This window comes from Paramisgurnus dabryanus, chromosome 18 (assembly GCF_030506205.2).
Source record: "Paramisgurnus dabryanus chromosome 18, PD_genome_1.1, whole genome shotgun sequence".
Lineage (NCBI taxonomy): Eukaryota > Metazoa > Chordata > Actinopteri > Cypriniformes > Cobitidae > Paramisgurnus > Paramisgurnus dabryanus.
In genome coordinates, this window is record NC_133354.1 from 20,847,262 (window position 1) to 20,869,937 (window position 22,676).

The 22,676-nt window shown below is 38.0% G+C and overlaps 1 protein-coding gene across 1 annotated transcript in view; it reads right to left on the minus strand.

The window, feature by feature from the left end:
* kctd16b (potassium channel tetramerization domain containing 16b) overlaps positions 1–22,676 on the minus strand; it is an 84,252-nt gene that overhangs the window by 20,681 nt on the left and 40,895 nt on the right. The gene's annotated exons all lie outside the window — the stretch shown is intronic.

The window sequence follows — 22,676 nt, forward strand, 5'->3', positions numbered from 1 at the left end:
CACAATTTTCGCTGTTTTAAGAAGTGGGGCCAGAGCAAGATTTGGTAAAAATTATATTTTTTTAACGCAGTTCAATAATCAGCAAGGTTTGCAACCAATCATGCAATGGGAGCCTAGCATTGCATCAAAACCAAATCTTCTAACTGCTTACATACCTTGCTACAAAAATGTAAGGTATGAGGAACATAATGTGTTTTTTTAACCATAAACCACACAAACACGTTGTATAATACCAAAAATAACATTGTTTTTTAACAATGAAATATGTGCTCTTTAATGGGAAAAACTTCCGCTCACAGCCACATTCACATATTTGTAATTTTGAGAATAGGCTGTGACGCAGGGCATAAAATGTACACTCCCCAAGTGCCAAATGCAAGTAAAAATCAGCACTGGCAAGTATACAGTGTGAGACATTTTTATGAATTGTAGACACAGCACATGTTTGACTTCATGTAGCTTTGCACTGACCACGGTCTATGACATCAAGGTATCACAATAAATCATCAAGAAGAGTCCTTATAATGAAACATGATTGGTTCTATACCTGTCAGTCATATGGCCTAGATCTTGGGTGGTCCTTGGCCATTCAAAGCAGCCATGGTTCCCAGACCTTCTGCCGTCAGCCTGATGTGTAGTCTCATGTAGCCAGACCTTCAGACTGATGGCAGAAGGTCTGGACTCCATAGCAGCTTTGTCTGCCAGACAACCATCCAAGAGGCCATCAGACTGAAATGTAATGCAACCAATCACAGCGTCATGCTTAAGGGCGTGAAAATGTCAATGTCCCTCTCTATGTCAATGCCTCCCAGAATATTTTAAATACTAAATAATTACCCGTTTAAAACCATAAAAGTATTTTAGAGGGCAGCAAACATACAGAGAAACAGTAATATTTTATTTACACTTGAAATGACTGCTTTATCCCCATTGTCCCTGGATAGATTGTTTAACAGTTTTCATCTGGTTGGATACTGTACAACACACCGCCGTCTCTCTGACTCTTCAGTCGTGTGCACACATACCACTTACTATACAAAGAACAAACATATTACTAACCACTAACCACTAACCACTGGCAGAAACTGTTGGTGCTGCATTTATTGCTGCACCTGGAGACAGATTGAGTCCACGGATAAACAACGTGATGCTAGGGAAAAGTATAGCAGCCCAGATATCTCATTCCCACTTCACTTAACTGACTTAAAAGTGTGGAAGAAGACACGCTTGTTTGCTCGCTTGATAACTGAAGTGAAGGGCTTGGATGTGGAGGTTGGTAGAGAGCTGATCAATGCTGGATCAATATGGTGCATTAGAAATGAACACTCTTGTCATGGCTCCAACCTCACCACAACCAAACCAGGACTCTTATCTTTAAGGGCGTGTTTGTTAAAGCGTTTAAGTGAGATTACTGCATCCATCACATCTACAGAAAAAAATCTGACTTGGTTTCTTGATACAGTAAAATCGGGAAGCTCGACCAGAGACCTTCTGGCATCCTGCAGTGAATTTACTTGTTTATTTGGATTCGAAAGAAATGCTAAAGAGATTTTTACGACATCACTGATTTTATTTGCATCATTTCATTTTCTGAATTTTCTGTCAGAATTTTCCCCAAAACAGCTGTCAGGCATCTACATTTTTTGTGTCAGTAGTCTCATTATAAATTAATTAAAGATACTTTATCCAATCCTTTAAGACTATTAGCTAGTAATGAGTGCAGTAAATGAAGGTTTATTTCCAATTTCTGCTCTCTATATTTGTTGGAAAAGCTTGCAGAGTTCCTAGAGCTTATTTATAAAAAGTCCTAGTAATACTTTCAAAACCTGGATTGGGAAACTGTGGGGAAATCAATGGAGACTGACAGAAGCACTGCTGAAATTCTTAAAATATGCAAGTGGGAAATTAATGTTAAGAGCGATGTGCTTTTCTGAATAAATAAACGGTCCCACTGAAACGAAAGGCTTTCTTAAATTTGAAAATACATTTCATATTTCATGAGGGATATGTACATGAATCACATAGAGTCACTTAATACTCAAAGGGAGGGTATTTAAGGCAAAACACCGACTTTAAGAAAGATAACTGGCCCCATTTACAAAAAGGCAATTACGTTTTTGCTAGCTAAAGCACATAAGCTACACTTTTGCGGCCATATTTTCTCGTGCCCGCAAAGCTTTATGACTTTGTTTTTGTAGTCTTAACGCACTTCTCAGACACAATCCTTCCCAAATGGCCTTATGGGAGGTTAATTCCAAAAGAATGGTGAACTTCTGTGCTGTTTCAACAGAGGCTGTACCTTTTAACATTTGTCTTATTTCAGGGAAATTCGGATTTTCCAGAGCTCCAGTCTCTAATTTCCTTACTAGTAGGTACAAAAGTCCAAAGCCATCATAATGTACATTATTTTATTATAGTTGTGTCAGGTGCTCTGTATTTTCTCCTGTTGGTGTGAAAGTTCACAGGTTCACACTATAGACTGTAAAAAATATGGACATAGTGTCTGTGACATCACCAGTAGTTTTTTAAAGAGCTTGTTTGAAGCCAATAGTTGGCTGAGCCTGCCATCGCCATTTTGGCCACGCGTCAACGTGCATCACTTGCGGATAGCCGAAAATGGGTAAAGGCAGGACGTGGGTGAACCTGAGGTGGCTGGTTTTTGAAACCACGCCCATCTTGCTCAACTCTAGTGAGAGCAATGGCAGTTCACCCGTCACTCAAGTGGCCACGCCCTTAATTATGCAGAGCTTTAAAGCTTAAAATAATTGAAATGGAAATATTATTTTTTGCTGTAAAGTTGGGAACTTAACACGGAGGTCTATGTGAATTGACTCCCTTTTGGAGCCAGCCTCTAATGGCCCGTCAATGAATTGCAGTTTAAGTCATTTCCGTGTTGGCTTCATCAGAAATATAAAAAGGTTGCCGTCCTGGTCAAACCTTGTTGACAGATATTTTAACCATAATTTAGCACATTCGTAGCTCTGGTGATAAACGTGACTTGTGGTTAATCTGCTGACTATGTACATTTCCTCTAAAATCTTCGACTACAGAGAAAGAACTGCTATTTCCACTTTGATACACATCATCTGCTACTCCATATCTTTAGCTGTTGGACTCCAGTAAACCCAGCATGTGGAAGGTCATTAGGTCTGACATATTCTCTCTTTCCTTGACTTCTTCTCTCAGAGATGAACACAGACTTCCTCACAATGTGACAGCTTTTCACACATCTGCTCTTTTGTCAGGCTTCAGGGCTGCTGACTCCTGCCATGCTGCATTGCTCTCTCCATGGCTTGGCAGCTGAGATCTTCATGTAGTCACAACATGCTCAGTTTTGCCTGGACAAGCTTTCCATTTGCTGAAAAATCTGTTTTATTGTTTCATTTTAATTAAGCCAACATAGCCAGATTGCTGTGATGAAACATAATGAGAAATTTTATGATAATATCCTTACAAATACAGATCTTGCAGGATTAAACAAACTTTATGTAGAAAATTCCACCATGTTATAGACATGAATGACCTCAAATTGTGCAGCCATTTAGATGGACAATAAAAATTGACAAAGGCACTGTCAAGGATCAAGTGCTGCTTATAAGCATATTGTAAAATCTGCAATTCCAGTATTCATCTCATTATACATCTCCGCCTATCATCTGGCAAGGGCATAAGCCAAAAGTGCTTTCTCAGAAGAAGTACTTAGATGTGGTATTTGCTGCATCTTTTACTGGTCCCTTTGCTCCACTATATACATATTATGTCCTTAGCACATCTATAATGCAATGCGTTTAAAACTCCTGAGGCAGCAGATTAGTGAATGATGTCAAGTATTAACAAAAAGGTGTGTAAAACTTGAGCATATGTGGCGATTCCAAACCACCTTACCCGGATGCAGCATTATTGGGTTGATTGGTGAGTTCGGGGTGGGACTATCCTTTTAGCTAACCAATGACAAATGGCAGAAAGTTCAGTTTCATTTGGTGATACTATTAGCAGAAATTAAACACATTATTTAAAGTCTACCTTATGTTTACTTTAAAGATTTTTGGTTTAAAGCAGACATTGCTTGTCAAAAACTCTACTGTGCAATGCAAGCTATTTTTAAATAGGTTATACAAATGTGCTTGATTTACGACCATATTTCTGCCTCTATTTATTCTGTACCTCCATTTGCAGTCATGAATGGACCAGGAATGCTTAACTCTCTTACAGTAATTTAACTTTTAGTCAGGATGAATTTATAAAAAAAAAAACAAGTCAAAAGCCCTATTCGGATGGTAATTGTTTTTCATGGGGATATGATAATATTGCCATTCAAATCCAGAATGTCAGTGTTTATCTCCAACCACCAGCATACAATTCCCCGACCGAATTACCAACTGTTTTATGGACGAGCACTAAGGTAGTGTGGTAATTTAATTGCCATAGTTATCCAAATCATTATGTCATTATGCACTTCTTTTTAAGAGAAAAACGTTCCCTGCCAATGACGAGTTTTTACGGCAATCCATATTTCCACTATTATCCACTAAGTGTCACTCATACCCAACTTATACAACACTAAAGAATCCACTGTTTCCAAAAGCAGTAAAAACTCCACGATGTTTTGATCATCACTCTGAATCTGATCTCTAATGCTCTGTTTACACCAACCGCGGTCACCCAATGTGAAAGTCAATGTGAAGACTCGTTGACGTGCGTCTGTAGGTCCAGCGGCGCGGAAGATGCGTTTCCGGCTCAATCACGCGTCTAGTTCATGCAAAAAGCGCGAATTGAGTGTTGTGAGCGGTACGCCCGAATGGTGCTTTTTGTGCATTTTGCGGTTCACCTGAATTTGCGGCTGACGCCCCAGTTGAAAAATATTAACTTTGCGGAAATTTCGCCCCGCGTTAACCAATCAGGAGCCTGCTTGCTTCTGTGGTGGCAGCCCCGCCCGGAGTCACTCATTCAACCAACGCTTGATATTGTCCATAAGCAGTCACCCGGAGTTATACGACACATGTTCTTATTTCTATAGAGGAGACAGGAATAAAAAGGACCTCGCTTGGAAGAGTGTCAGTGAGGACATTGGGCAACCTGGTAAGTTGTAATACACACTTCACTTTTGAGTCACGTGACGTTATCAACCCGCACCGTTTATTTTCCCCCTATAGTAAGGTTACCAAATACAAACTGGTAACTCTCTCGATAAATGCACAATCAACATCAGTCATCTTGCAAACAGACAACCACATAGCACTTGCCCCTCCCACAAGAAGCGGAGTTTGCCTCTGACGCGCGTCAAATGCTTGCTTTTTCCGCGCGTCTACTTCGCTCTACACGCGCGAATGCATTCAAACTGTTCAAGCGGCAAACTAGGCGCGGTAGATGCGATTTTGACGCCTGAAGCGCGGTTGGTGTAAACGCAGCATAACAAAAGTCTTTCCAAACATGCAATTATCTCAGCGTTTTGCTGAAGAAACCTATATTTGAGAGGTGATAAAAAGAGAACAAATTAAAAAAGAATGAAGTGTTTTTTTTTAAGCAGAGGGTCTGTTCTTTTATTTGATATATTTTTGATAAGTTTTTCTGAAAGGCATACATTTTTTGTGAAAATCATAAAAAATGCTGTCGCTGTCAGAGCCGATGGTGTAGTGGGCAGCGCTCTGAGATATGGTGCAAACGCACTTCCGGCGACCCGAGTTTGAATCCCGGCTTGAGGTCCTTTGCCGATCCCATACCCCTCTCTCCACCCTCTACTTTTTTTGTTGTCTCTCAAAAACTACTGTCTATCAATAAAGGCAAAAATGGCCCAAAATAATAATACAAAAATGCTGGTGCTGACTGGCAATTCGAATGCATGAGTTTTATCATGAATGAGGCATGCAAGTTTTTTTACAGACATCCTTATAAGAACAGTTACGGTCCATATAGGACTCAAGTAGAGATTACAGCTCACCATAGGCTGTCATTCTGGCACGTTGTCCACACGACTCCCTTAAGGATTTAGGCTGCTAAAAGGTGCCTACAAACTGAAGATCTTTAATCTCGTAATTGGCAAACGGCCATTACCAGACTGATGAGACAGAGAATCAATAATGAAGCACTGCTAAATTGTGCACCACGCTGTCCATTTTATGTGAAGCAACCATTGATGCATTTATCCCCTGTTGAGGGCAAAATCAAGTTGTCGACATCATTTAAAATAATTTGTAACATCTATTCAACTTTTTCTCAAGTACCTTATTTTCCAGCCTTCTCAGCCACAACTATTTGCAAAAAATTGCAAGTATTGACATACAATTTATTTTTGTTTCATGAGGTAGGGCTACAGTATGTCTATGAGTTACAGAAGTTTTAAAGAAAAGTTCACCCAGAAATAGAAATTCTGTCGAACAACAAAGTTTACAAAATGTTGCAGCTTTATTGTTTAGGGTGACAAGGAATAAATTGAAACTGCTGCATGCTTTTGCCATCTTTGTTTGTATTGCTCTGTACAAGCATGTGTATGTGTGCAGGTGTGAAGTGTTTCTTTACAAAGTAACAGCGCCATCTACCGGCCTGGCATATGTAATATAGTGGATTTGGTCGTGTACGTGGAACTATGTAAACAAAACTCTTTTTGATAGCGTTGTTGATTGTATATGAAATTTTCAGTTTTCACTACATTGTTGTTCTGTAACTATAGCCTAACTCGCACCAAAAAAGTAAAAAATACATTTGGGTGGTCATTAACTCTTTCCCCGCCATTGATGAGTTATCTCGTCAATTAAAAGAAAACCTGCTAATTTACCTGCTAATGACGCTTTCCAGACAAGTTTTTACGGTAATCTGTAATTCCGCTATTGTCCACTTACCCAATTTATAAAAAACTTAATTAAAAAAACCAATTCAACAGTTTAAACTCTGTGTATGTTTTGATCTTCATTCTGAATCTGATCTCTAACAAAATTCCTTTACAAAAATGAATTTTTTCAGCTCAAAATTGTGTATTTTTAAAGAAATGTACCCACCCATATTTAAGATGTGATAAAAGAGAACAAATGAAGATAGGATGAAACTTTTGTCCCCATTTTGTTTGATATATATATTCAAAAAAAGCCAACAGACCAAAAATAATACAAATGCTTACAGGTGTGGTCACAATGAAGTGTAAGAGCTGCATGAAACATTCTTTAAAACATTCCACTATTGCATTAAATGGAACAAACAACAACATTATATCAGTATAGGGATGCTTAACGATTAATCGCGATTAATCGTTAGAAGAATAAAAGTTTTTGTTTACATCATATATGTGTGTGAACTGTGTATAATAACTTTGTATAAATAAATGTACACACATGCATGTATGTTTTAGAAATGTTTACATGTGTATATACATTTGTATATTTATGTATAATTTATATTATATATAAATATAAATACTTAATATATACATTTTTTTCCTTAAAATTATACATGAATGTGTTCATATTTATATATATACATATTTATTATACACAGTTTACACACATATGTGATGTAAACAAAAACTTTTATTCTGCTAACGATTAATCGCGATTAATTGTTTAGCATCCCTATATCAGTACTTATAAACATTCCTAAAAACATGACGTATAACAGTATCCATTACGAAAAAAACAATATGGCTGTAAGTACATAATGACATTATGAGTTTTATTTTTGGCTGAACTATTCCTCTAATGGCCATTTGCGGTGAGAAGTGAATGAATGGTGAATCTAACTAAGCAAAAGTCTAGACAGAATCCATTTGGTGAGGAATCTTGAAATAGAAACGGGGACGTCAGAGCTGTTAAATAATTTAATGAGTGCAGACATTGTTATATTGGTTATCTTCCCAACACTGGATTTATCTGGCCTATGGCAAGAACAGCAGAAAAAAAAGATGGTTCTGATGTCGTCTTCGGAGAGTTTTAATGTCATTGACTGAGTAAGTACTGTATGTCTCTAAACTTTGTTCATTTGTCTGGTTTGCCAAGAAATAGACCTCGGCGTAAGGCATAAGTGATTGTGATATTGCAACAGATCAGCTTTTTAGACAACTCAAAGGTGATTTGGGAAATTTGATACTTTAAAATGTAATACTGTACAATTTTGAGCTAGCAATATTTATTTACACCAAGTATCATGTGCCACAACAAATTCAAGCAGATTATAACCTACGGTGTAAAAATGTCTTGTTGCACTTAAAGTTTTAAGTTTAATCCTCATAGTCGTTTATTCATCAAAATAATTTAGTCAAGATCAAGTCTACAGTTTGCCTAGCTCCTGGGTGGCTCTCACTATTTTTGCTGTTCACCTCTGACTCTTCATTTTCCGTTAGCTGCCAGGTTTTTCGCCCCTGTATTACCCTTTTCCCTTTCTGGAAGTATCCTGCCCGCAGCGCGCAGCAACCACCTCGCTCCTACTGGAGCCAACCTGTTTACGTGCTGGCTGCGCTTGTGACTCTGTCTTTCCCCTGGCCAGTGCAGTGTTAGTCGGCCTGTTATTGTCTACGGCTGGAGTTTCCTGCTCTTTTTAGTTATTTTACAATAAACACTGTTGGATTGAAGTCCGTGTTCTTTAAAACCATGACAATAGGAGTCAGTGAAAAAATGCTTTTTGCAACCACCAGTGTTGAGAACGTTACTTTAAAAAAGTAATTAGTTATAGTTACTAATTACTTCTCACAAATAGTAACTGAGTTAGTAACTCCGTTACATTATTATAAAAGTAATTAATTACCAGGAAAAGTAATTACTGCGTTACTTTAAAAAAATTAATATTTCAAATAACTTGAATGTCCCTTACAAAATTAAATATATTAAATGACTAAAATGGATACTAAAGAGAAATCACTAATTTTGTGGCAGCATGTGACGATGTGAGGTGCTTTATTAGATCAGAATTACTTGCCACAGACGTGGAGAGACTTTTTCTTCATGGGCATAAGTTGCACATTACACAAACATTCTTGCCTTTCACCTCAACAATGGAAAAGTAGTGCTTTATACTTCGTGTTTGCGACTGCTACCTTTGAGCTTGTTGTACTTGCCATCGCCCTGTCGCCGGTGTTTTCGGAGTGATTGATGCGCGATGACCGGGCTGCATGTCAGTGCTTTGAGATGGGGCACAGTCAGCAGCAGCACCGCTGCTCGTTGAGAAGAGAAAACGACGCGTATTTTCATGTCAGTCTACAAAAGTCTCCAACCACGCCAGAAAAGATAGCTAGATTTGTCCTATAAAGTCGCTAAAGTGATAGAAAGTTGCTAAATCTAGCGACAAAGTGACCAAGTTCGCTCAGACTTTTTAACACTGCTGCTCGCTCCTCTGACTTGGACTGCGCGTGTGGGCGGGCCTTTTTGTGAACTCTGCCTCTGGTTGGCTACAGATGGAAATTAAGCCAATCATCATTCGTTATGTTTCTCACAACACACACAAGAGAAAAACAGTGTTTGGCTGAGAGAGTGAGCATACGCGGCTGAAAATCACTACAGTAAGATCAATTTTAGTAACGCGCCGCATTTTAATGTCAGTAACGATAACGGCGTTATAACGGAGGAAACAGTAATTTATTTGATTACTTGTTACTGAAAAAAATAACGCAGTTACTAACGCCAATTACTTATAACGTCGTTATTCCCATCACTGGCAACCACAATTGTGGCATTTACTAGCAGGAGACAAATAGACATTCTGCCCAAATTAGACGCCCCAAGAAATTTTTCCTGTACTTCTATCTAGGCTAACACTTTGGAAGATAGTGGATTTGTTTCAACCCACACAGCCTTTATATATACAAAAACTAGCTCATAAGAAAAACAGATGAACACACGTAATGTCTGAAAATGTTTAAGTACACTCTCAAAAAATTGTTACAAAAGCTGTCACTAAAGGTCCTAATGTGTATAGATTTGGTACAAAAATATACCCATATATATAGTAAATAGATACTTATAGGTGTATTTTTTGACCACCCATGACAGCTTTTGTATCTTTCTTTCTGAGAGACACTTTCATCCAAAGCAACATACAATGTATATTTTATGAGTATGTGTGATCCCTGGAAATCAAACCCATGTATTTGCAGTGAGACAAAAGAACACCAAATACTTCAAGTTCAACCCAAAGCCAAAATCTCCAAATCACGAAACAAATTGTGTCATTCCCGAAAGTTGTTGTTGAAGCTTGAGCATGTTGTACCCTCATCATAGGAGGGTTAAAGGATGGGTTTCTCTCTGTACCTTCTGCGTGAAAGGTGAGTGTGTTTTCATATTTTATGATGGGCAGCGTTTTGAGTCGCTCCAGATGCAACAGTCTGCTCTCCTAGAGGAAATTCCTAGAGGAAGTAATGAGGCGTGGACCCCACAGCCTCAGCTTAGCTAACACATTCACAGATCTCAGTTGAGAATTACTTATACACGTGGAGAGTCATAAATCATGGATTTGAATGCCAGAATGGGAAAAGAAGCACAACTTAGTGCTGAAGTTTACAAACTGCTTAAAATAATGGTGCTCAAACTTCTGCCTGTAAAAAAAACTTCTGATTCGCCAAGCACTTATTTTTCCAGCCCTTCTTTCTTTTATTGTTGTATGTGACGTCCAGTATCCAATCAGGGCATGCATTTTAAGATGTTGATGGGTTATAGGGCTGTGCAATTAATCATTTTTCGATTTAAATTTTTGGATTTAAACAATTACAAAAACAAGAAAATCAAGGTAAAACAATTATTGTGTGATAACTGCTTACTGTTAATTGGCTACAAGTGTTTTGGTAGTCGGCCCGACTCCGTTTTCCAAAGCGTTTTTCAGAAATCGTGCACTTCGCCTTTAGTAAAAAGGTTTTAAAAAATGCATGTCATGGAGTAATCGTGTTAAATAACCTTGATTATGATATTACCAAAATAATTTTGATTATGATTTTGCCCATAAAAGAGTAGCCTTAATGGGTTGCTGTTAAGCACACATACTGCCTATGCTATTTAAACAGTGCATTAACCGAAAATGTTGTTGGCATTTCAATACAACACTAAGACAACAAAGACGGAAGAACAATTAAACAGATTCAAATTTCATAGTTGAGTTGATAGGATTTATCTGAGAGGCTTGCAGCAGTTTGACTCATCATCTCCACTCGCTCTCAAAGATGCTGATGTTGTAAACACAAGACTGTGATGCATTCATAACTATTTACAATCTCTTAAGGGCCTAGTTAGTTATCCGTGACAATGTCAGCTAATGGATTCAAACCACATGTACTAATGAGACCACAGAACTCCTTACGCTTTTCTAGCGTAAACTGAATGCCATAAACAGATTTGCTAAGTCATCAAACTTTCTCAGCTGATGATCTCTACAATCTCAGAAATAAAGACAACAAATGTTGTCACTTGGACAGTACCTTTTAAAAAGGGTCCTAATATATACCATTTTGGTACAGATATGTACCTCTGAGGTATCGTTATGTTAATATGTATCAGTATGTTAAAACCTTATAATGCACGCAGAAGGGTTAGGGTAATGAGTGCACATGCGACAGATCAACTAACTATATGATAGGCATGGGAGAGGGCTGTGTGTCATCACGCACCAAACAACTCTAAATAAAAAAGACAGACATAACATTACGATGGGTTCCCGTGTTAAGATACCACTTTACTTCCTGCTTTGTTCAAAACAATCGCATCCTAATGACAAAAGCACCCCCAGGCTCGGATTGATGAAAGTACAGTGTGAGTTCATGCTTCTGGGGGAGTAGGGAGGGTGGACAATCGTGGGCATGGTTTTGTTTGGATAATGTGAGTCCACCCTTAGGGACCAATGTGTACCTTTGAGGTACCAATATGCACCTTAGGTACAAAAGTGTACTTTTTAAAAAAGGTACCGCCCCAGTGACAACCTTTGTACTTTTTTGTACCTTTTTGTAGTATTACACACAGAAAATGTTAGGTCGAAAATAATGTAGGTCATAGATTTAATATATATTTATGCTTTTGCAGATGCTTTTATCCAGAGTGACTTACAGTGCATCTCAAGCTTTAAATTTTTTTTATCAGTATTTGTGTTCCCTGGGTTCAAAGCCGTGACCTTTTGCAATGTAAACGCAACCACTGAGCTATCCAGGAACACAAGCTTTCCCAAATAAATCTAACAATTCCCCGGCTTGGTCAGGTAGCCTTTCTGTGTGAAGTTTGCATGTTCTTCCTGTGTCGGCGTGGGTTTAATCCGGGTACTCCGGTTTCCCCCCACAGGCCAAAATCATGCAGGTTAGGTGAACTGGAGATGGCAAATTGCCCCTCCAACAACATGTGCATTGATGTGGATTAACTTGTGTATGAATTAACCAGTTCTCCATATTAATATAGCCATAGATGCTAGAATGGCGTTAAAAATAAACAATCAAACAAATCCAACAATAAATCCTTGGTGAAAACCGATCTCAGGTAAAAAGAATCCTGTGTCAGATAACTACAATGTAGGGTTTCATAGTTTCATTGCATTTTTTCATTGCATGGTTACAGATAAACTACCCAACATAAAAAATAACACATTGAAATGATCCAACTGCCTCAACACAGCGATTGAGTAAAAAAGCAACCCAACGTCTTTTGAAATATAGCCTAGAATCAGTGAATCTTTCTTCTTTGTGTATGCTGTGTTAATAACAGATGAGATGGAAATCAGTGGGTGTTTGTGATGCCTAGAAATGGAAGTATGCAGAGGAAGAAGAATTTAAAAATATCACTGGAAAACAAAATGCACATTAATGATAAAAGAAAAGGAGACAAATCAACAGGGTCAATGTCTTACATTAAATTCTTTCAAAATATAAGGACATAAATGAATCCAAAAACAGAAGAAATGCTGAAATTGTTTTCTGACTATTTTTTTAAACCCATGTTACTTGATATTACTGTTATTACTCAATTCTTGGTCTTAAAACATCTTCATTTGCAAATGTGCAGATACCCAGAGTTCACGCATTGCGGTGTGGAATTGCTTCTTTTAACGTCATTAGTCTTGTATTCAAATGTGACACTTTCTCAGCCGTTCGGAAAAAAGCTCTGCATTAAAAATGACAGATTTGATGAAGAAAATGGAAATGGGGTTCAGCCTCATAGTCGTCTGTCTCATTTTCATATTTTTTCTTACTGCAAATGCTTCTTCATCTACTTGGATTCGGCTAAAAGGGATGGCGGACATCTTGACAGCACAAATGACTCCAATGAGAACAAGCCATTCTTGTTTTTGTTTACGCAATTTCTGCATCCGTCTCTTCAATTACACTGAAGTGCCTCTCCAAGCGCTCTTTTATTATCGATGCAAATGCTCTTTTGTTGTTGTTGGAGGCAGAATGGCCCTTGCCGTAAGTTAGTGCCTACTTTACTTCCCCATTTCACTTTTTATGTGTAAGGCTGAAAGACCCTGATCCTGGGGCCTTAACAGGCAGACCGTAACCGTGCACTGAAATTGTTAATTTACGTGCAATGGATTTGCCTGCAAGAGGCAGGGAAATGCCATTACCGTGGAGGATGGCAAGAGTGATGAAAACATCTGGGCTTTTGAGATGGGAAACATGTTTATGTTGTGCATCTCGCACGGGTTAGGGAAACAGGTGCGTGAGACGTGGTCTACCACGTATGGAAAACCTCAAAAGAAATAGCTAGATGGAAAATAAATTGTGATTAATGAAATTCATTTTTTAAATTAATTTGTTGTTTGGAATAGCAACATTTATTCTTTTTTTAAGTAGTATTACTTTGCAAATTAAGCAGTAAGGGAACACTGCTAGTTGCAGACCTGTTGGTAATATAGAGATCCTGCAGTTGACGTCACGCAGCCTATACGCCGCCCTTTTGGCAGGCAATCGTATAAGAGTTTTATGTTTAATAGTAAACCTGAAATGACATGGAAGAGTTTAAAATGTGGAGAATAACTGGGCTGATACATGTTAAAAGGCATTATGTTTCATCTATGAAGTTTTGGATGTACATTTCTATATCTTTTGAATTAAAGTGCGCAGTGAACTCTGTTGCCATGAAACTCCTGCTGGCGCTATTCATTTCATATTCTGTCCCTGCCTGCCAGTATGGTGGCATACACAGAATGGGTCACGTGACATCCGGACCACTACTGTAATGCTTTACGCAAGGTTGCCAGATCTGCATAACAAAGCCAGTGGCTGATCAAAATTAGCCTCATCTCAAATAGAGCGGCTCAGGGATGATGTATTTTTGTAGGCAAACTCACTGTTTTTAGATTATCACAAAAAAATAAGCTCTGGATTTAACTCTTTCACTGCCATTGACGAGTTAACTTGTCAATTAAGAGAAAACGCATTCCTACAAATGGCGCGTTTATTCGGCAATCCGTATTTCCACTATTATTCACCTCTTACCTAAGTTTTACCTTACTGAGCCATCAAATATGGGAAAAATTTCTTCTGAGAGAAACCGAGCGTAAAAACTACAACCACATGTAAACAGACCCTTTTCTGTTTCCCGGCGGCAGAGTGATATATCAGCGAGCAATGAGTCTTCCAAGAGAAGTCAATGGAATTTTACAAAATGCCAAATAAAACACGACAGAAACTGTATTTCGCTACACAACTTGTTTTTAATCATCAACGAACACCACGAACCACTCGGTGAGTAGCACAGTTTTGAAAATGAATGTTAAGTGTTGTTTTAATGACATGTTTGTGCATGGCCATTGACTTCCATTCTAAAGCAGTCAAGAGACACTTCTAAACGAGTCAAAAACTCAAGACACGACCCATTGTCAAAATTTCTGTGTCCATCACTGTAGTTCATCCAAAACAAACCAGAAATGAGACTCAAAGTGTTAAATACCAGAATTATCCTTTAAGACTGACAGCTGATAAACAAAACCTTTTCACGTTTAAAGCAACACTATGTAGTTTCCATGTAAAAATGACTTACAGCTCCCCCATGTGGTTGAAAAGCGCAACAGTCCCTGGTATCAGACACTCTTCTGCAGGCAGGGGGAGGGGCGGGGCTGTGTTTCCTACCCTCCACCGCCACTTTCAGAGTGTGCTTGTAGCAGCTAGGAGACTGTTCAGGTTAGAGCAACAGTACAATTTGTCCAGTTAAAAGTTGTTCTATCACTGAAATCATTTTAGAGACATTATTTCAAGGTAAAAAAAACTACATAGTGTTGCTTTAACGCACAGAATAAAATAAACCATGGCAACTATCCAAAAGTAGCCCAGATCTTCCTTTTGAAAATAGTGCACAAAGTGTTTGAACCTACAGAGAAATCACAATAATCTCATGGCTTTTCATATGTGTTTTATGAGGTAGTTAATTCGTATTAATTCATAGGTCCACATTTGTAAAGATTTGTATGATTTGCGTTTGCCCCTGTGATTTTAGGTGCAGGGTTAGGATAAGGTTTCGCTAATGTGTTTTTATGATATTTTTGTTTTGTACGATTCACTTTGAACAATCCTATAATGTCAAGCACAGTATGTGTGGTAATTTGCTTATTTCAAGTATATTGTGAGATATATCATCCCTCTAATGAAGAAGGAAATGAAGTGCTAGATCACTAATAGCCAGAATCCACCCACCGTGGACATTTTTGAGCTGACCTCCTTCGTACCATCATCACAAACCCAATTTAACAGCGGTTAGAGACACTGAATACTTGCTACCAATATTCACAAATATCAGTGATAATCATCTGCTCATCTGCACAAAGCTTTTCAACGTGTCAGCGGAAAATGCCAGAGGGCAAACTGTGAGCCTGTCTTCATTTCCTCTGGACCTTTGAGTGTAGCCATTAATCTCCTAAATAAAGCATTTTATGAAGGTTCACAGACAAGGGCTGTTCACTTAAAACTATTCATATTTGATGACTAGCAGTAAAGTTGTTAGTAATGTGTGTTAAGGTAAACAATACTATTACTATAGCTCATATTTAGGTTATGAAGTTCGAAACTTCAGCATGTGCAGTTACCCCCCATAATGTTATCGACTGCCTTGTTGAAGAGAGGGGTGGGGTTGCTTTTTAAGTGATGAGACTTATGATTTTCTTTTGGCGGACAATAACAGCAGGTGTAAAATGTTTAAACATACATTAACCCTATAAGATCAGATTTGTTGTCGTTGACACATTTTACCAAGCTCTTTTCATTTGACCGTAACTCATCAACCAATTGTGCTATGAAAAACATTTGTCCTAAAAGTAGAAAGATTGCAGGTTTTTTTCAATATATGATTTATTGCAATAATTTCTTGCTTTCCCTCCGCCAATTGCTGCTGTTTTCTGAAGTAAAAACGCCTGGAGAACTAGGGTAAAATGAAATGAAAACTGTGCACATCAGTAACACTAAAATTACTGTATGTATGTATGTATTATAGTATATTTTTCATGTCTAAAGTGTTAGATTCTTTCGATCACTTGTTTATTATTTCTAAACAAAAACGTTCAAATTTATTATTATTATTGTGGCTATTTAGTCTATTTAGAAAATCACAACATACAGTAATGATGGATGATTGTAATTTATTGTAAGCCAGTTGTGTTCTGAAAGAAAAAAGATACCTTGCACGTGTTAAAAGTTGGCAGTCAAATAAAAAATGTGTGCAAACAACCTAATTTTCCCATAGGTTCTTAATGGTTATAGGAGAGATCCGAGCCATAACTGGGGACCAGTACATACAGGAGACATAAAGATAGGAATGGGGTGACCCTATTTGATCTACTGTACGTTCACATCGCCGCCAACTTGAGCTTCCAAAGTTACCGGAAGTCATTCATTTACAATGGAAGCTGGCTTCTCTCAGCTGCAAGGAGCGTCAAATCCATCGGCGTTGCATTTTGAGCGGCCAGAGCGTCAATCAGAAAGTTGAAAGAAGCTCTACTTTATGGTAATGAGATATGACGCAATTCAGCGGCATGCAGCGGCAAAACGCCAGCAACCATTCGGAATATAGCTTAGACGTTAGCTGGCTGATTTCAGAGAAACATACGATTTCGTATTTTCGTTCCTACCAAAACTTTAGTTCTGTAAAAACAGACTTCAGGGCAACCAAAGCGTCAACAAGTTTTCCCGTATTTTTTGGCAAGCGTACTTGACCGTGCAGCCTGAGCTTCTTTTGAAGCTCAAGTCGGCGGCGGTGTAAATGTACAGTTATAAGGCCATAAGTAACCACCTATCAACCATTCAGTAAAGCTATAGCTTATTTTTTGAAGCTTTGGCCCTGCAAAGTGCGCATGCATCAACATTTTCCATGTAATTGGCGCAGAGGTAGAACCGCGATTTGTTGAGCTACAGGTGTTAAATACAAAATATGAGTTATAGTTTACTGAAGTATATCAGCTAGCAAGTAAAATATAAAATAAAGAGTACATTCTACCTACACTATTTATTTTTTTACAGGAATAACTGCAACACTAAAAAAAGTAAAATATAACCCAAAATATTAGCTTTGGCACCTCAAAGTACACATTTGTCAACATCCAGGCGGGGAGCTCGGAGTCACCATTTTCCATGTCATTGGCACTGCGGCAGAACCGTTACTGTTAAAGTTTTCTTGCATTTATCTGTTTTGTGTTGAAGGGGTCAATTTATAAAGCCATTTGATTATTATTTTCATTTACGGATTTATAATTAGGTATTTTTTGCACGTTTTAAATGAAAATAATCCACGGCTAGCCATGCATTAAAGGGTTTTAATGCACTTCGCAGAGGTGCGCTACGCGTCGAGTGGTTCTTCGCCTCGATGTCGTGCATTAAAACCCTTTATTACACGGCTCTCTGGAATGCTTGATTCTGATTGGTCAGTTGAGACATTTGCAGGTTCGTTCTTTTCAAATAATAACCGCTCCAAAGTAATAACGCATAGCCGGTACTACTTGTACGATTTAAATCGCTCCGCGCCAATAAAGATTACTGTTTGGCGCCATCTTGTGACAAACACTGGACAACCACAATTAAGAATGGAACATAGAGCAATAAAGCATGACAGCTATGAAGCCAACACACAAAAATACAGAATGGGCATTAAAACTTCTCAAAGACTGACTAAAAGAGAAAAAAATGGAGACGGACAAGTATGAAGCAGAGGATCTTAATAAGGTATTACGATAATTTTATGCATCTGTGCAAAGTTTCGCGGAAGGATAAAAATGTTAATTTAAAACAAATATGCCAATAAAATGTTTCAAATTCATATTCATGTCCAGTTTTTTCTTATGTGGCAAGTAGCCGTGTAATAGGTGGGATAATGTAGAGGCAGCCGGTAGTTATCGGGAAATAAGCCCCTTCAGTGTGATACAAGACCCTCCGCTTCGCGTCGGGTCCTGATCACACTGTCGGGGCTTATTTCCCGATAACTACCGGCTGCCTCTACATTATCCCTTACTTAATGCATGGCTAGCCGTGGATTATCCCTTACATATCATGAAGACTTTGGTTTATTTTTGAATGGAATATGTGAAGTATTACTTTGTAAAGTATCTCTGCAGTTTCCCAGTAAGTGATGGGCTGCGGCCAACAAAATTTAATAAAAACAAAAACGCACTTGTTGTTGTTTTCGTCTTCCACTATAGTGAAATAACAATGCATCAATGCGGTTTGATCAATACAGGCAGCATTTAAAGTGTAATGAAGAAGACTTGTCTCTTGGCACATTAACATTAGTGAGTGAAATGACTTGTCTAGCCCTCAGTGACGTCTTGCTTTGGAGGGACAGCAGTGGAGGTTGTCTGAATGAAGTTATCGACTTCTAGTCTCTAGAAAAATCTTCTCGAAAATGTGATCCTGTTACCCAGTGGCCCTAGAGCCTGCCAAAGACCTTAACTGAAAGACTGTGATCTTCAAAGATCGAGACACAGAAGGACCCTGAAAGAAGCGTTCAGATGCGCACCTGCTAGGTTGGAATCTCTCAGGAATGAGGGAATATTGAAGGAAAGTGGGGTATGTTGCAAATGTTTCCGCTTGGCAGGGTGAGAAAATGAACTGAGTGACAGCTATGGGTCCCGTGTCACATAGCCTCTGGCAAAAAAAAAAAAAAACGTGCAGGGAAATATCACTCGACCTGTTAATTTCCTGTCTGGGAGGGCAATTACCATGAAACACTTAAGCCGGAATGACTTCTGATGAGTCTCCTTTATTTTTTCATTAAGCTGTAATATGAATGTAAATTTCAATTACGACATTTATGATGTAGTGTATGTTGAATAGAAAATGTGAATAATTTTATGGGTAAATAAACCTCATCATGAAGTTAAATTAATTGTAAAGGAATTTTGATTCAATATCATTTGGAGTGGATGTTTGAAATTTCAAGGGCACCAAATAAAATTAAAATTAACATATACAAATGGGTAACACATAATCATTGATCAGACAAACACATAGTCCCAAACAACCTCTCGTCATTGTTTGGTTTGGTGTTGCTTTGTCAGGTCCCAATGTAATGTTGAAAGTGTTACAGATGAACTAGTAAGCAGTATTTCTTACATTATATCTTGGAACAAAAATGATAAGAATTATTAACAGAGAACACTACAAAAATAAAAAATACAAACCACACTTATGTTCAAAACATTCACAGTGTAATAGAAAAAATTGTCAAAATATGTACCCCAGCTGACACAAAAAAGGTCCGTATATGTACCATTATCTACCGATATGAATATTGAGGTAATAATATTAACTCTTTAGGTGCAAAGCTATACTTTTTTTAAAGAGTACCGTCCCAGTGTCAGCTGGGGTACGTATTTTTCCTATGTCTAACATTGTGAAAGGTATTGGATTTTTTTTTTTTTTTTTTTTGACGGCGCAGAAAGCTGGCACTGTTTCCTTTGATTCTATTGAAACAGGAATTATTGTGAGATAAATTACAATTATTCTGTCTGATGATGATTACTCTGGTAAAATGAAAAGACTAACACATCTGGAACTCTGTACTGACCAATTAGCATCCAGGACTGCAACCATCAATATACTATTAATCATCTAAAACATTCAAAGATATGTGCGATGTGAAGTTAAATTTTCAGACTTCTATAACAAAACACAAAATGTATAATACATTTTCAAAATACTGTATCCTCATATATTCACTTGCTTTACTAGCCACTTAACCTGTGCAAAGATTTATTTGGAGAGCAGGCATGTGTATCTGCACTTGACAGATACACATCTAGACTGCTGTGCTCATGGTTTATAACTGTGAGGAATACAAGAGCCGGCAGCCACTCCAGCATGCCTTAAAGTTTGTCATATTGACTGCTAGCTATGAAAAGCCGTACTGTTGCATGTCACAGCACTATGATACTGGGCCTTTGGGTAAAGCCAATATAGCTTGAATCAGCAAGGTACACTGAACAAAAGCATTGAATCAGCACAATCCTTAACACAACGAAAATTGTTACAGCAGTGTGGAAATGAAATGGTTAAATCGACATAAGAAATAAGCATTTCTTTCTAAGGGACCAGCTTTATAAACAGCAAATACACACAATGACAATTGATTTTTCTCTTATTTTGTGGTTCAGTCCCAGTTATCGCAAGGCCTGAAATTAGATCAAAAACTCATTGTAAATGCACATCACTCCTTAAAGTCCTGGCAGCGTTTACTTGCATTAAGGGGTTGATCACAATTGCTGCCCCACCTGAACGTATTTGCTTATAAATTATCTTAATCATGATCTGGCTTATTTCATTATTTTAATCAGTAAAGCTATAGTAAAGAAATGTTTTTTTAAAGCAAATGGTAATCAAAATGACAAAAATGTGGTTACTATACTTTTATTTCTAAACAAACATGGTGAATTTTACATAAGGGTCAAACTTATAATCCTTGCACATCCCGAATGTTTTTAATAGAGATGCACCGATTTATCAGCCAGAGACTCGAATTGAACAATTTTACTCATGGCCGGACCAGTCAGTTCATTCATTCAGTCTCACAACATTCAGATTCCGAGCCGGTCTGTTTGTTGCCAGTGGCGCAAGCAATAACGTCACACGCACACTCGGAGTGGAAGCACCCTGACTGTTATTGAACAGCAACATTTATTTAATTCCGTACCCGGAAACGTACCGCCACCAAAAATTGTGCTATAATTAGAAACCTTCAGACTGTGAACACAAATAAGACACTTTGTCTTGGGTTTTAGACCCCATTCTGCTATTGATTCCTACACCGCATCTGCACAGCAAATGACCAGACGTTCTCCAGGCCGATGCTTCAGAAATCGATAAACTTCCTCAGCTCAACTTGGATGTCGCGTTTCCCACAGTGTTGTTTAATCTCGTGCCGGCCAGTGACTTCTTTTTCGAGGGCGCACGATGCGAAGCTCGTCACAACATGTATTTAGCCTGTCGCGTGTTTCTTATCATGTCAAAATATGTGTTTGGTGCGTCATGTGAACCATGTGCATCATCCGTCTTGTCAAAATAAGTGCCTGCTGCACACGCGTCTAAAGGGTATCTGATAAAAGAGACGCTCACTTTGACACTCGCTTAATCCCATGTGTAATCAGAGTTTAGTGTTAAATGTGTGTCTGGCGAGTATTTTGTGAATGTAGTTCTCTTTAATCATAAATTATTTTGACGCGTATGTAGCAGGCTCGTATTTTGACAAGACGCATAATGCACATGGTTCACATGACGCAACGACAGAGGTGGAAAGAGTAATAAAATATTGTACTTAAGTAAACGTAAAGTTACCTTAATAATATTTTACTTAAGTAAAAGTAAAGTTACTAGTCTAAAAATCTACTCAAGTAAAAAGCAAGTCATTTTTACTTTACTTTACAGCGGGGAGAGGTGGAGGATTCTAGTATAGTTCAAAAACGACAAAGGAATATAAATCTCAAACTAGTGGTTTTTAATTTTAGGAACAGCTTTACAATTAAAGGGCAATACCAAAAAAAGTTATTAAAGTAAAAAAACATGGAATTGTTTAATGATTTTTACAGGTGAGTTATGCACTTTTGAAGCAAAAATAATATGAGGTCAGCAGCTAGTAAATACACTTACTAAAGTAAGGTTGTAATTGATGTAAAATACATTATTTTATTAAACTATAGTTTTAATGAGCATATAATGAGATGAGTGCCATGGCTATATACTTTTATCCTTGACACGTTTATTGTCTTCCAGCTTCCCTGACCTGGGTACCTGATGTCTAAGACCTTTATTCTTCTTTCACTCTCTCTTTCTCTTACTTTCCACCTCTGCGCAACGAACACATATTTTGCATGACAGGCCACACACGACACTAAAAAAAAACATATTTTGAAATGACGAGCAACAAACATGACACTCTGAAAACATATTTTAAATTCGCCCCCCTCAAAGTTACAAGCTGATCCTGAAGCAGCAATCATACTGATATTTTTTTAAACTGATATTTGGACATCTAACATAATGTCAGTGAGCCTTATTAAAAAAAATTTACGATGAAAAGAAAAGTAGGGTGACCATACGTGCCATTCTTCCTGGACGCATCCCGTCCAGGATTTCAGTGCGTCTTCCGGAAGTCGTATTTGTTGACCGCATACGCCATTCAGTTAAAAACATAAGATATACAATCGTAGTTTCATTCTTACCTTAAAATGTAACGGTTGCTTTTCTGTAATAATAATAATAATAATCCTCTATGACGTATGCGGTCGACAAATACGACTTCCGGAAGACGACCACAAAATCC